The following is a 15,473-nucleotide window of genomic DNA, read 5'->3' as shown; positions in this document are numbered from 1 at the left end:
ACTCGTTGCCAACCCTCACCTTACTGACAGCGTCCCTGTACATGGCTTGAACAGCTCTTACCTTTCATCTATCCCTAGTTTCTGTATTGACCACCAGATAAGGGATCGGGGGACCCCGTCAAAGGCTTTCTCTATGTCACTGAAAGCCAGGTACAGGAGTTTATCTTTGGCTAGGTATTTTTCCTGCAGCTGTCTTACCAGAAATATAGCATCAGTGGTACTTTTCCCTGGTACAAACCTAAACTGCATCTCATCTAAACTGACTCTCTCCTTAATTAGTTGGGCTATGACCCTCTCCGTGACCTTCATTACCTGTAATTATTTGTATCTAAAGCGTCACCTTTACCTTTGTAGCAGTTGACTATGATGCTGCTACACCAGTCATTGGGTATGACTCCTTCATGTATCACCTGGTTAACTGTACGGGTGACTAGACTATAGCCAACACCGCCAGATATTTTACGGTGATTCTTGATGGTTGGGGGCTTTCCTTGTCTTCATACTCTTAATTGCTTTATCTACCAAGGTACTTTCAATTCGGATAGCTGGTCCCTCTGTTGGGTCGACATTCGGCAGACTCTCTTTCTTCCATTCATTCTCTTTATTGAGTAACCTTTCATAGTGACATATCCAAACCTCTCTATTTGCAGCCTCCTTTAGTGCAAGTGAACCATCATCCATGCGGACACATTTCTCTCCTATGACATCACGATTCTCTCTCACACACTGTCTTGCAACACAAAATACCTCATGTCTTTGGTCCTCACGGCACAGAACATTGGCAAATTTTTTTTATCTGCTTCCCCTTTGGCTAAATAAACCTGTCTTCTAGCTTCCCTTGTGGTGATCTGATATGATTCCCTGCTACCACCATTCTTTCAGTCCTTCCACGTCTATTTCTTTTCTCTAGTAGCCCTGTCAACAACATTGTTCCACCACCATGCTATTTTTGGTCGAGAGGGGACTTTGCACCATCTGGTCAGTGGCCCTCAGTAGGTTGTCCTGTAGAAACTTCCAGTTTTCTTCCACATATATCTTATATATATATATATATATATATATATATTATATATATATATATATAATAAATAATAAACTACAATGAATTAAAAAGTACAATGAATTAATATATAACAAAGAATCATAAATTAATAATGTACAATTAATTAAAATATGACAAGTACAAGGAATTATTAAGGTACCATGAATTCATAAAGTAGAATGAGTTAATAAAGTACTATGAATTAATATATAATCAAGTACCATACATTCATAATTTACTATACGTTATATTATTGGAGAATTATTTCCTCTTTCATTATTGTGTCATGTTCAAGAACAAGGTACTTAACACTTAATAGCCGTATTTTGTAGCTTTACATAGAGTTAAATGTGATAAGTGTAGGGAAGAACTTTAAAGCAATTGTTTACCCCCACCACACACACACACTTCCAGGTCAAACAAATCAAACTCATCCATGATGGTCATGACATTCCGGTTGTAACCATCCTGTTATTTTAATGGGGAGTGAAGAATTACATTATCTAATGCATCCTTCTTTTTTGAAGATGGTAGAATGTGATTTGAAGGAAATTTGACTGTTACTTCTATTCATGTTGAAAACTTCATTTCCATTAGCTCTAACTGATTAGAATTTTGTTGGCCGAATGTCATCACTAACAACCCATCCACCACCTGAAAAATTTACCCAAATACAGGTAAATAGTTAAGTTACGATTAACATATCTGACAGTGCAGGGAGCTTTAAAAAAAGGGATACCTGACTACAAATAAATGGATAACGTGGAAAAAAAAATGTTTGGCAAGCACTAATATTTTGTATCAGGAAATAAAAGAAAGCAACTCTAAACATATTTTGATGCTTTTCTGACTTCATCAATAAAGCAGAGATTTTGCTTTTCTGGCTGAATTAATAACTATAGAATCACTGAGTGTATATAAAACAATGTACATAGAAAAACAAGTAACATTCAGAGAATATTACTCAGAGACACCATTGCAGGAAAAATAATAGCTAAGTTAATGCTGACATGTTTAATGCAAGGAGCAGTAAAAACCTAACCATCAAGTAAACATCATCATCATCATCATCATCATCATCATCTTTTAACATCCATGTCCCATGCTAGGTTAGATGAATTGAGAGGATTTAATGGGTCCTAGGACTGCACCATGCTCCAGTGTCTGCTTTGACATGGTTTCTACAGCTGGATTTTACAGAGTGTATTGGTTGCCTTTTCTCATGGCACTAGAATTATGGAGGTCATTATGCAGCTTGCAAGACAAAAATCTCCCTCATTGAATGAGGCTGCAATAGAGAGGGCTTCATTCCTTGTCAATTCTTTCTAAAGAGCAAGAAATAACAGAAAATCTGAAGATCCCTAAGATTACATGAGTTCTTTCCAGTAGTTCCAACAGCTAAACTAATGTTAAATATTGATTTCAAATTTTGGCACAAGGTCAGCAAGTTCAGGGAAGTGGGTAAGTCAATTACATAAACCCCGGTACTCAATTGGTACTTATTTTATTGACCCCTAAAGGATGAAAGGCAAAATCTGGGTAGAATTTGAACTCAGAATGTGAAGACAGACAAAATGCTGCTAAGCATTTCACCTGGCATGATATTTGAATTTTTTATTGTTAGATAAAATTTATCAAACTATTTCTCTGTTATTTATGACTCTCTACACTCCTTACCATTTTCTCTTTTATTGTGCTGTATGTTCTACTACATGTTTCGTAGAATGATACATTAAGGAGATTTTTTTATAATTACTACAGGATTGCTTGAATCCATATACTGTGACTTAAATAGATATGTACAGGGTGCGTTAGATATTTGAAGACAGATTTATGTTGATAAAACAACAGATATATAATTACAGATAATAACTTCATTTATCAAAAATGCTATGAGGATAAAAAAAAAACCTTTTCTATAAAGTTATTCAATAAAGCCACCTTCAGCTTCAACAACTTCTGTATGAGATCTTAATCATCTACATGCTCAAATCAAGTAGTCCTGGTTCATTTTGGACATTACTCTGACTCTGGCAACTTTCATAGAATCTTTGGTGTTATGGGCTTGTTCATTGACCTCTCTCTCAACAATGCTACATACATAGTAGTCCAATGGATTGAGATCTGGGGAATTAGAAGGCCAAATGTTAGGAGTTATGTGATGAGGAAAATTTTCAGCCATCCATTCCTGTGTTACTAGAGTCATGTGTGATAGTGCAGTCTTAATGAAACACATATAGCCTTCAATTGCAAGCAGTCTATTATTATTTCCAGGACCTCAATGTAGGCAGCAGAGTTAATTCTAAGGCCTTGTGGAAAGAAGTAAAGAGGCATCATATGTCCTTCATTGCTGACAACCCCTAAAACCATGACAGCTGCAGGAAATTTTGTATGCAAAACACTTGGAACTTCAGAGGGGTATACGCATAACCATTTGTCATTTCTTCTGTTAACTTTTTGATCTTGGTCGAAGTTTTTCTCATTTGAGAAAAACCAAATCAAATCTTCTTCTGCTAGATTTTTCAGTTTGTTTAAGAGCCTTTTAGATATGATGTAATGATTTTCTTTTGTTTTATCTGACAAATTGACCTTTCCTCATCATATAAGACTTGCGGACAACATTTCTGACTGTTCCTTCTGACACACGGAGATCTTTTGCAATTGACCTCATGGACTTTCTGGGATTGTAATCAATGTTCTGTTGAACTTGCTGGATAAATTCAAAGCTTTTTATGCTTTGATATTGGTAATACATTTCCATCTTCAGTCTCTTGCTTCTTACAAACTTTGTAGACGAAAGATCTGGCAACTTTTAAAAATTGAGATATTTCTAAATCACTATGCTCAGCCTTTATAACCACAATAACAGCATGCCTCTTCATTTCTTGAGTAAGCTGAGGGTCTGCCATTATAATTTTCTGAAACAAAGATTATACAGCATTAGCAAAACTCAGCAATGACCCAAAAATGTATGCCCTCAGATACCTTATGCTACTTGTATACACAGACACACAGACACACACACACACACACACACATATCATGATCACCATCATTAAATGTTTGTTTGTCATAATGGTACACACACATGCATATGTATAATAGGCATTTTTCAGTTTTCATTAACCAAAGCTATTTACAAGGCTTTGGTAGACCTAGGACTAAGGTAGAGGACACTTGTCCAAGGTGACATGCTATGGGACTGAATTTGAACTATGTAGTTGGGAAGCAAGCCATGCCTGCACCTATAGTCTCTCTCTCTCTCTTACACACGCACACACACATGTACACACATGCACATGCGCGCGCACACACACACACACAACACACACACACACACATGTATGTGTATATATATATATATATATATATATATATGTATATTTATGAACGGCAACGGGAAACTCAGAGTAACAGGTTTTGTTGAATTTTCTGCTGCTTTAAATAAAGTATATATATATATATATATATATATATGTATATATGTATGTATATATATATATATATATATATATATATATATATATATATATATATATATAGGGGTTACTATATAAATAAATTTTTTTATATATTTATTAATCATATAAGATTTTTAGAATATATATATATATATATATATATATATATATATATATATATCATTTAAATCATTTATTTATTTTGTATTAAGTATTATTTATCATAGTTATTTTATTAATAAATATTATAGTATAGAGAGATTTTATTCTTTATTTGTGACTTCATTCTATTTACAATGATAAACCAATAATTTTTCCCATTCACAATCTCATTGATAAAGCGTAGGTTCTTCACGCTTAATGAATTCTTCAACAATTTATTCTTTTTTTTTTGCTAATAACGTAATTCCACGAGTATTCTTATAAACGCTGTAAAGACGTTTTCCGATTCAAAATTTTAGTTCATTGCTAAACCTCGCTAAGATAAGTATGTATTTATTTAAGATCTTCAAATTGTAAATTTTAATATTGTATACGTCTTTGGAGTAATAATATTTTCCTTATGTAAATATCGTTGTTTATGTAATGATCTAATTATCGTAATTTTCTATATTATTAGATATTAAATTTAAGTTTATTCGTAAGATACTACTTAGTGATAGATTTGTTATTTGATAGCAAGCATACGAGGTGTATTAAGTTAGGCTTTTGTATATACATGTTTTAATAGTATTAATTGTAGTTTTAAATTTATAATTAAATTAGATAAACTTTGATAAACTTAGATATGTTTCGACTAAAGATTGGTCCAGGCCATGTCTAATTTAATAGCATAACTTAGTTATTTCTTTAAATTGATATTCGGTAGTTATTCCCATTGATAATTATATTTATAGTATTTATAGTATTTATTCGATACTATATTACTACGAATTGATTATTTCTATAAGTATTTTACATAAGATTTCCGAAAGTTCGTTTAAGTTTGTTTATTTGTATTTTGAAATTAGCTATTTCATCTTTAAATATGAAAAATTAATTTATTAGGTTTTTATTATATGTGCATATATATTTATTTATAGAGATTATTTTAGATTTTAATTATAATATTTATATACATTTATATATTTTCATTGATAATTTATATATATTAGTCATTTTAAAATATTTATGTAATTAGATATAGACTAATACCGATATTAGATTATTGGTGGGTTTCCTACCTTATAAATTAAAATTAATATTTAACATTATAGTCGATTTTGATATAATCATAATTGTTAAGTTTTATGTTTCTAGTTTGATAATAGAGTTTATTATAAGTAAAATTATTATATTATTTATATCTTAAAAATATTGTTTAAATATTTCTGATTATATTTTAGATATTTCAATTAACCTGAAGATTGACTGTAACCATAACTCGAATTATTACGAATTGTACAGCCATGAAACGATCGTAGTGTTTTACTCTTTATCTTTTATTAAACTTTTAATAGTTTTGATATATATTTAAAATAATATAAATTAATTAATTTTATGTATTGGCTTATGTTTTTCATTGTTTGATTTGCCTAATAGTGGCTTTATCTCTAATTTAATATAATATAATATAATATATTTTACTATAAAATTGGATTTAATCCTAAATCTGATTTTTCCCTGTAAGTTTGGATTTATTCCCTAATATTTTATTATTAATATATATATATATATATATATATATATATATATATGTAGAGAGAGAGAGAGAGAGAGAGAGAGAGAGATAGATAGATAGACAGATAGATAGATAATAGATAGATAGATAGATAGATAGATAGACAGATAGATAGATAAATAGATAGATAGATAGATAGGTAGGTAGGTAGGCAGGTAGGTAGGTAGGTAGGTAGGTAGGCTTGCAGTTGGGGAACTATGGTGCTACAGTTGGTAGACATGACATACGTTTATAAATCCTGTCTATGTTGTATATTGGGAGGGTCATTTTTGTCAATAAAAACACACTGACTCTATTTCGTTTCTGATTAGTTAACTACTATGCAATTACATTTGTTCCCATACATTTTAGTTAAAGACATTGTTTTTTTGTGTGACAATCACCTGAAAGGAGAAATAGGTCATTCAGATGTTTACACACACACACACGCACGTACATGCGCACACATTACAAGTGGTTCATTTTATACCAAAATCATAAGTGGTCCATCAACTTCCTGTTTGTCTGGGAATTCCAAGCTAGACGGAACTTATAGTTTAACTTAGTGTGCCGTATGGGGGGATCTAATACAGAGTGGTAGAAGGGTAGCAAATGCATCTTTAATTGCTCTCTCTTTTACTCTTTTACTTATTTCAGTCATTTGCTGTGGCCATGCTAGAGCATGGCCACAGTAAATGTTACAGGGATGTAAACACACCAGCATCGGTTGTCAAGTGATGTTGGGGGGACAAACACAGACACACAAACACACACACACACATATATATATATATATATATGCATATACATATATACAACGGGCTTCTTTCAGTTTCTGTCTACCAAATCCACTCACAAGGCTTTGGATGGCCCGAGGCTATAGTAGAAGACACTTGCCCAAAGTGCCATGCAGTAGGACTGAACCCAGAACCATGTGGTTGGTAAGCAAGCTACTTACCACACAGCCACTCCTGCGCCTAACTGTACATTATTTACATTTGACAGATATGTGTCCTCATCTTTGTTGTTAACACATTTCGGCTGATATACCCTCCAGCCTTCATCAGGTGTCTTGGGTAAATTTTGGAACCTGTGTTCTCATTCCTAAGGTATTTTTTGATGTAGTTATTATTATTATTATTATTATTATTATTATTATTGTGAGTTCACAGCTGTAACCTGTGTCGCATAATCAGCCCACTTAAAAGTACCTTGGATTGTAGGGTGACATGCTGTGCTTGAGGAGACCTATTGAGTCAAGTACATCAAAACCAAAATCAAATGGAAATTGTAGTTGTGATACCCGTGCCGGTGGCACATAAAAAGCACTGGCCGAACATGGCCAATGCCAGTGCTGCCTTGACAGACTTCTGTGCTGGTGGCACACAAAAAGCACCAACCGATTGTGGTCGTTGCCAGCTGCCTCTGGCCCTTGTGCCGGTGGAACATAAAAAGCACCCACTACACTCTTGGAGTAGTTGGTGTTAGGAAGGGCATCCATCTGTAGAAACACTGCCAGATCAGACTGGAGCCTGGTGCAGCCTTCTGGCTTCCCAGACCCCAGTTGAACCGTCCAACCCATGCCAGCATGTCAAACGGACGTTAAACGATGATGATGATGGTAACCCCTTTGTTTGTACCTTGTTTATCTTCACTCCACCTCTGGGCAACATCTTAAGACTGCCATTACCTTATCTTTAACACTCCTCTCTTATCTGCTATCATTCTCATCATTCTAGCATTTCTACCATTGACAAATTCCTCACAACCCTTGTCCCTCCACTCACTATAGCTACCCCCAATGTACATCTGACATCTATCTCTATCACTGTACGTCTGTCTCTATTTCCCCCAAGTCTCCCACCCAACTCATCATCATTTAATGTCTGCTTTTCATACTGGCATGGGTTGGACAATTTGACAAATCTGAAGGTTCCAAGGGCTACATCATACTCCCATGTCTGCAGAAGAGAGTAGTTACCATATAAACCTGCTAGTTATTGTATACACCTCCAAGTTACCATATACACCTGCTAGTTACTATATACACCTGCTTGTTACCATATGCACCAGCTAATTACTATATGCACCAGCTAGTTACTATACACACCTGCTAGTTTCTATAAACACTGACTAGTAATGGTGTGCACTTGCTAGATCCCATATACATCTGCTAGTTATCATATGCATCTGCTACTTACTATATACACATTTTAATTACTATATACACATTTGAGTTGGTATACACACCTGCTAGTTACCAGATGCACCTGCTAGTTATTATATATATCTATTAGTTACTATATACCCATTTTAAATATCATATACATCTTCGAGTTACTATATACACCTGCCAGTTACCATATGCACCAGCTAGTCACTCAATAGACCTATTAGTTACTACATACATCTTGTTAATCTGTACACCAGGTAGTTACCATATGCACCATCTAGTTCCTATATGCAGCAGTTTGTTACTATATGCAACTTCTAGTTACTATATACAGCTGCTACATACTATGTACACCTAGTTACCATATACACCTGGTAGTTAATATACACCAGATAGTACAATATACACCAGCTAGTTGCCATATACAACTTCTAGTTACTAGACATACTTGCTGGTTAGTATATATGCACCTCCTAGTCACTACATACACCAGCTACTTACCATATAGACCTGCTACATAACATATACACAAGCTAGTTACTATATACACCTACTAGCTACTATATACATAAGTTTGTTATTCTATACACCTGCTAGATGCCATATACAAATTCTAGTTACTATATACACCTGCTAATTACTATATGCACATTCTAGTTATTATACACATCTGCTAGTTACCATATACACTTGGTACTTTCTATATACACCTGCTAGTTATCATATGCACCTCCTAGTTAATATATACAACTGCTAATTACTATATACATCAGCTAGTTACCATATACAATGCTACTTACTATATACACCTTCTAGTTACCATAATCACCTGCTACTTACTATATGCAGCTATTAGTTACTATATACACCTGTGAGTTACCATATACACCTGTTAGTTATTATATACACATTATAGTTAATATATAAACCTGCTAAGTACTATGTACACCTCCTAGTTACTATATACACCTGCTAAGTACTATGTACACCTAGTTACTATATGCACCTGCTAGTTACCATATACACCTGGTTGCTACTATACGCACCAGTGAGTTTCTACACACACCTGTTAGTTACTATATGTATATTCTAGTTACCATATGCACCTGCTATTTACTATTTACACCTATTAGTTGCTATACACACCTTTTAGTTACTAGATACACCTGGTACTTACGATATATACCAGTTACTTAACATTCACACTAGCTAGTTACTATATGCACCTGCTAGTTACTATTTGCAGCAGCTATTTACCATATACACCTGTTAGTTATTATATACACATGTTAATTACCATATGCACCTGCTAGTTACTATATATACCAGCTATTTACTATATACATCTTCAAATTACTATATACAGCAGCAAGGTACCATATATTACATGCACCTGCTAATTGCTATATGCACCTGCTTGTTACTTATATACACCTGCTGGTAACCATAAACACCTGTGAGTTACTACATACAACTGCTAGTTACTATATTCATTTTCTAGCTACTATTCACACTAGCCAGTTATGATATACAGTCGCTAGTTACCATATGCACTTGCTAGTTACTATATACATCTTCTAGTTACTATATTCATTTTCTAGCTACTATTCTCACTAGCCAGTTATGATATACAGCTGCTACTTACCATGTGCACTTGCTAGTTACTATATACATCTTCTAGTTACCATATGCATGTTCTAGTTGCTATATACACCAGCTAGTTACTATTAAGTTTTTCGGAAAATAATGGCTGATTTTAAAATGAAGCTTATATTATTGAAACATTGATACCAGTTATATGAAACATTTCTCTGACTCTTTGTCATGGGTTTTGTTTGAATATTGTTTTTAAAGGCTGATCATCAACGTCGGATGGATGTCCTCTAACTACTTGATCTTCAAGGCTCTCAACCTCACTATAGAATCTCTCGAACCACTGTTTCACTGTCCAATCACTAGTAGAACCTTCATCCCATGCTCTGTTGATATTGGTGGCTGTTTTGGGAAGCATTATGTCCAAGATGGAATTCATTGAAAAAAATAAATGCATTTCTTCTTTTTTCATGATTGAAATTAAGGATTTCTATGCTTCAAAATGATATTCTGAAAGAAATCAATAAAAATTTATCAAAGAGTATACTTCAGTTATGATCCATGTAAAATTTCATTTAAAACACAACAAAATAAAATCTTAAATCAGGTATATAGAGTAACTAGGTGTATATAGTAGCTGACAAGTGTATATAGTAACTAGCAGTTGCATATGGTAACTAGAAGTTATATATAGTAACTAGTAACTGCATATGGTAACTAGCAGGTGTATATGGTAACTTGCTGCTGTATGTAGTACTTACAAGATGTATATGGCAATTAGCTAGTGCATATAGTAAGTAGCAGGTGCCTATGGTAACTAGCAGGTGTATGTAGTAACTAACAGGTGTATATGGTAACTAGATGGTGTATAGAGTAACCAGCATCTGTATATAGTAACTAGAAGGTGTATATAGTAACTAACAGTTGTATATACTAACTAGCAGGTGTATATGGTAACTAACAAAGGTATATAGGAACTAGCAGGGCAATATGGTAACTACCAGGTGCATATTGCTACTAGCAGGTGTATGTAATAACTACCAGGTGTATATGTCAACTAGCTGGTGTATATGGTGACTAGCAGGTGCATATAATAACTAGCAGGCGTATATGGTCACTGACTGGTGTATATGGTATCTAGAGGTATATATACGAGGGATGTCTGAAAAGTTTTGAGCCTAACCTAGAAACAGGGCTGCTAGGTAGCTGAAACAATTTTTTCTGGTAAGTACAGTCTTTTAGGAGTATTCTTGCTCATTTTCATGATTCTGATATTTAAATTTTTTTTGTTGCAGATGTTTGAATAAACAAATGTCAAGGTAACAAGGAAAATGGAGAAAACTGAGTATCATGCTGTCATAAATTACCTTCATTTGAAAGGCCTGACTCCATCAGAAATCCATGAAGATATGGTGAGAACCTTAACAGACAATGCTCCTTGATAGGCAACAGTCATATGCTGGGTAAATGAATTCCAGCGTGGCAGGGAGAGTGTGGAAGATGATCCCTGACCAGGGAGACCTCCAATTGCAACCACTGAGGACAACATTAACCTTGCTCTAGGTATGATAATGCAAGAATGTCAAATATCATGTCGCCAGATAGCCGAGAGACTGGGCATCTCAACTGAAAGAGCAGACAACATTGTGACAAAAGAACTTGAGTTCTCAAAGGTTTCTGCAAGGTGGGTCCTTCGCCTTTTGACTCCTGTACAGAAACGCACCAGGTGCACTTTGTCCACGAGGAATCTGAAACTGCTTGAAGCTGATGAAGAGAATTTTCTTGCTTGTTTCACTACTATGGACGAAAGTTGGGTTCATCACTACCAGCCTGAAACCAAAGAACAATCAAAGCAGTGGAAGCACACATCTTCTACCCCAAAGAAGGCCAGGGTTATTCCTTCAGCTGGCAAGTTCATGGTGTCAGTTCTTTTGGATTCGCAAGGTGTCTTGCTGATTGATTACCTTGAAAAGGGTCACACTGTGACAGGGCTGTATTATTCTCAGCTACTGAAATGCCTCCAAGAAGCAATCAAAGAAAAAAGGCCGGGAATGCTCACCAGAGGAGTTCTTTTTCCTCATAACAATGCTCCAGCCCACACCTCAGTGGTTGCCATGGCAACAATTCGTGATTGTGGATACAAACTTGTTCTCCATCCGCCTTATTCGCCAGACTTAGCCCCCTCTGACTTTTATCTATTCCCCAAAATGAAAAAAACCCTGGCTGGTCGCCATTTTGTCAGTGACAATGATGTCATAGACACTGTAGGAAGCTTCTTGCAGTCTCAAACAAAAGTGTTCCTCTACGCCGGGATAATGGTGCTTCAGCACTGCTGGAGAAACTGTTCAGTCATCGAGGGGGACTATATTGAAAAATAAATCATCAGAAGTCTTGTACTATGTTTTGTTTTTTTGAGGCTCAAGACTTTTCATACACCCCTCATAATAACTAGCTGGTGTATATACTAAATAGCACATGTATCTATAACTAAATGTATATATTAGGGTCTTTACAATATACACATGCTAGTTACTATATACACCAGCTCATTACTATGTATACCAGCAAATTACCATATACACCAGCTACTTACCATATACACCAGCTAGTTACTATATACACTGCTGGTTACTATTTATACCTGCTAGTTACTATATACACCAACTCTTTACTTTATACACCAGCTAGTTAACATATACACCTGCTAGTTGCTATATACATCAACTAGTTACTATATATACCTCATAGTTACTATATACACCTGCTATTTGCCATATGCACCTGCTAGTCACTATATACATCAGCTTGTTACTACATACATTTCCTTGTTACTCTTTACAGAAGCTAGTTACCATATACACCAGGTAGTTACTATATACACCTCTTAGTTACTATATACATCTAGTTACCATATACACCTCCTAGTTACTATATACACCAGCTAGATACTGTATGCATTTTCTAATTACTATCAGGTCATTAAGAATGAAATGTCCGATTTTCTTATGCACCAAGTTTGACTCTAATGTTTTATCCCGACAATTCTTTGTTTTATAGCATTGAAGAGTTAAATCATCGTTTTTCAAACTGCAATTCATGGTGTCTGATTACATTGTGAGTTTTCTCTTGTAACTTAATTTTTGTGAACACATGGATTGATCAAAAATTCATGTTGTTTATGAATATGAGTTCCATCATGGAACCAATGCATCCCAAACAACTCAAAGCATCAATGAGGTGTTTGGTGAAGATGTGGTGAATGAGTGCACTGTATATCGATGGCTTGAGAAGTTCCTGTCTGGTGACTTTACTCTTGAAAATCAGTTCCATGGTAGACTTGAGACCAAGGTGGATAATGATGAACTGGAAATGGTCGTGGAAGTAGATATGTCTCAAACTATGTGTGAGTTAGCATGGTGACTTTACTCTTGAAAATCAGTTCCATGGTAGACTTGAGACCAAGGTGGATAATGATGAACTGGAAATGGTCGTGGAAGTAGATATGTCTCAAACTATGTGTGAGTTAGCAGCAAGGTTTGATGTTTCGATTCCAACTGTATTGGACCATCTGAAACAAATTGGCAGGGTAAAGAAGCTGGACATGGGTACCACATGAACTGAACGAGCATCAAAGGACACGTCATCATGAAATTTGTTGTTCGTTGTTATCACAGCATAAAAACAAACTATTTTTGCATCATATTATTATGTGTGATGAAAAATGGATTCTTTTCAACAATAGCAAGTGTTCTGCACTGTGGTTGGATAGAGACGAAGTGCCAAAACACAGTCGAAATAGGAATATTCACCAAAAAAACTAATGGTATCTGTTTGGTAGTCCAGTGCTGGCATCACTCACTACAGCTTCATGAGACCTGGTAAGTCAATTACAGGTGATGTATACATAACCAATTGGATGAAATGATAAGTGAACTTGTAATTAAACAACTGAGATCGGTCAGTAGAGGCAGGTCAATTCTTTTGCAAGACAATACTTGACCACATGTTGCACAAAGAATGCTATTCAAGCTACAGGAACTGAACTTGGAAGTACTCTGTCATCCACCATATTCACCAGACCTTGCACCAACTGACTATCACAACATCCAGGCATTAGACAACTTTTTGCAAGGAAACAACTTCAAATCTAAAGAAGATGCAAAAACAGCCTTTCGTGATTTCATCACTTCTTGCTCTTCAGAATTCTTCACTGCTGGCATAAATAAGCTACAGGTAAAATGACAAAATTGTGTTGGTATTTTAGGTGCATATTTTGATTAACTGCATTGCTTTGTATTAAGATAAAGTAAAATAAACTTTCAGTTTAAAATACACCTGCTAGTTACTATATACACATGCTAGTTACCATATGCACCTGCTAGTTTCTATATGCACCAGCTAGTTACTATATATACCTTCTAGTTACCATATACACCAGCTAGTTACTATATACACCTGGTAGTTACTGTATACACCTGCTAGTTACAATATCCATCTACTTTTTACTATATTTACTAGCTATTTACCATATACACCTGGTAGTTAACATATACACCAGCTAGTTTCCATATATGCCTGCTAGTTACTATATACATCTTTAAATATTATATACACCAGCTAGTTTCCATATACACTATCTAGTTAACATATATACCGGTTAGTTACTAAATAAACATGCTAGTTACCATATGTACATGTTAGTTACTATATACACCTTTTAGTTACCATATGCACCTGCTAGTCACTATATACTCCACATAGTTTTGTAGCAATATTGTTATTCATTGTAGTTGAGGGTCGCCAATTTGTAACTGGTGTTGATGTTGCCGGTGTAAAGATGAAAGAAGAACAATGATTGAAGTTATAAGCAAATATTTATTACCATTACTTTGTATATAGCCAAAACCATGACAGGCTGGTATGTATAATTCGTAATGCATGTGAGAAATATCGTATATTTTTCTTGTACAGGTGTGTTTGTGTTCCCATCATTGTGTACTAGTGAACCTCAGACAGGGATAAGGTAATGTTGGAGAGAAGAGAAAGTCAGCTAGTGAAAGTGAGAGTAGTGGGGCAAGAGGAACTGCTTCGTTGGTGAGTTACCATAATTGTTTCTCTGTGCCTTTTTGTTCAGAGACAGTGGGTTCGTTTAGCCAGTCAACTAGACTTGGTTCTCACTAACTGACTTTGGCTTATGGAGTTCTTGTATCTACAACTATACAAAACTATTGCAGAGAACAATAGATTTCATTGGAAGTCAACTGTTTTCACAATTCAGACTTTTCATGGCCTAGAAGAGGTTAGGAGGGTCAAGTGGCAAAGCCATATGTTAAACATAACCATTGTTTTTCTGTGAGAAAAACACTGTTGAAATATTACGGGGGAAATTTACCGATTCAAGTTCGAATCTATTCTATGCCTAAATGAAGTCACTACAGTTACTATTAGGTTGTTTGGAAAATAATGGCTAATTTTAAAAATAAGCCCATATTCTTGAAACACTGA

The 15,473-nt window shown here is 34.9% G+C and overlaps 1 protein-coding gene across 1 annotated transcript in view; it reads left to right on the top strand.

Annotated features, from left to right (window-relative positions):
* The window catches only part of LOC115215550 (DCN1-like protein 3), a 116,353-nt gene extending 112,275 nt beyond the window's left edge, over window positions 1–4,078 (top strand). The window contains exon 3 of the transcript XR_005000632.1: window positions 4,050–4,078. The gene's annotated coding sequence lies outside the window, so the exon portion shown is untranslated. The remainder of the gene's footprint in view (window positions 1–4,049) is intronic.
* Window positions 4,079–15,473: the final 11,395 nt, after the last annotated feature.

This window comes from Octopus sinensis, linkage group LG9 (assembly GCF_006345805.1).
Source record: "Octopus sinensis linkage group LG9, ASM634580v1, whole genome shotgun sequence".
NCBI classification, from domain to species: Eukaryota; Metazoa; Mollusca; class Cephalopoda; order Octopoda; family Octopodidae; genus Octopus; species Octopus sinensis.
This window is presented reverse-complemented; position numbering and strand designations above follow the sequence as displayed.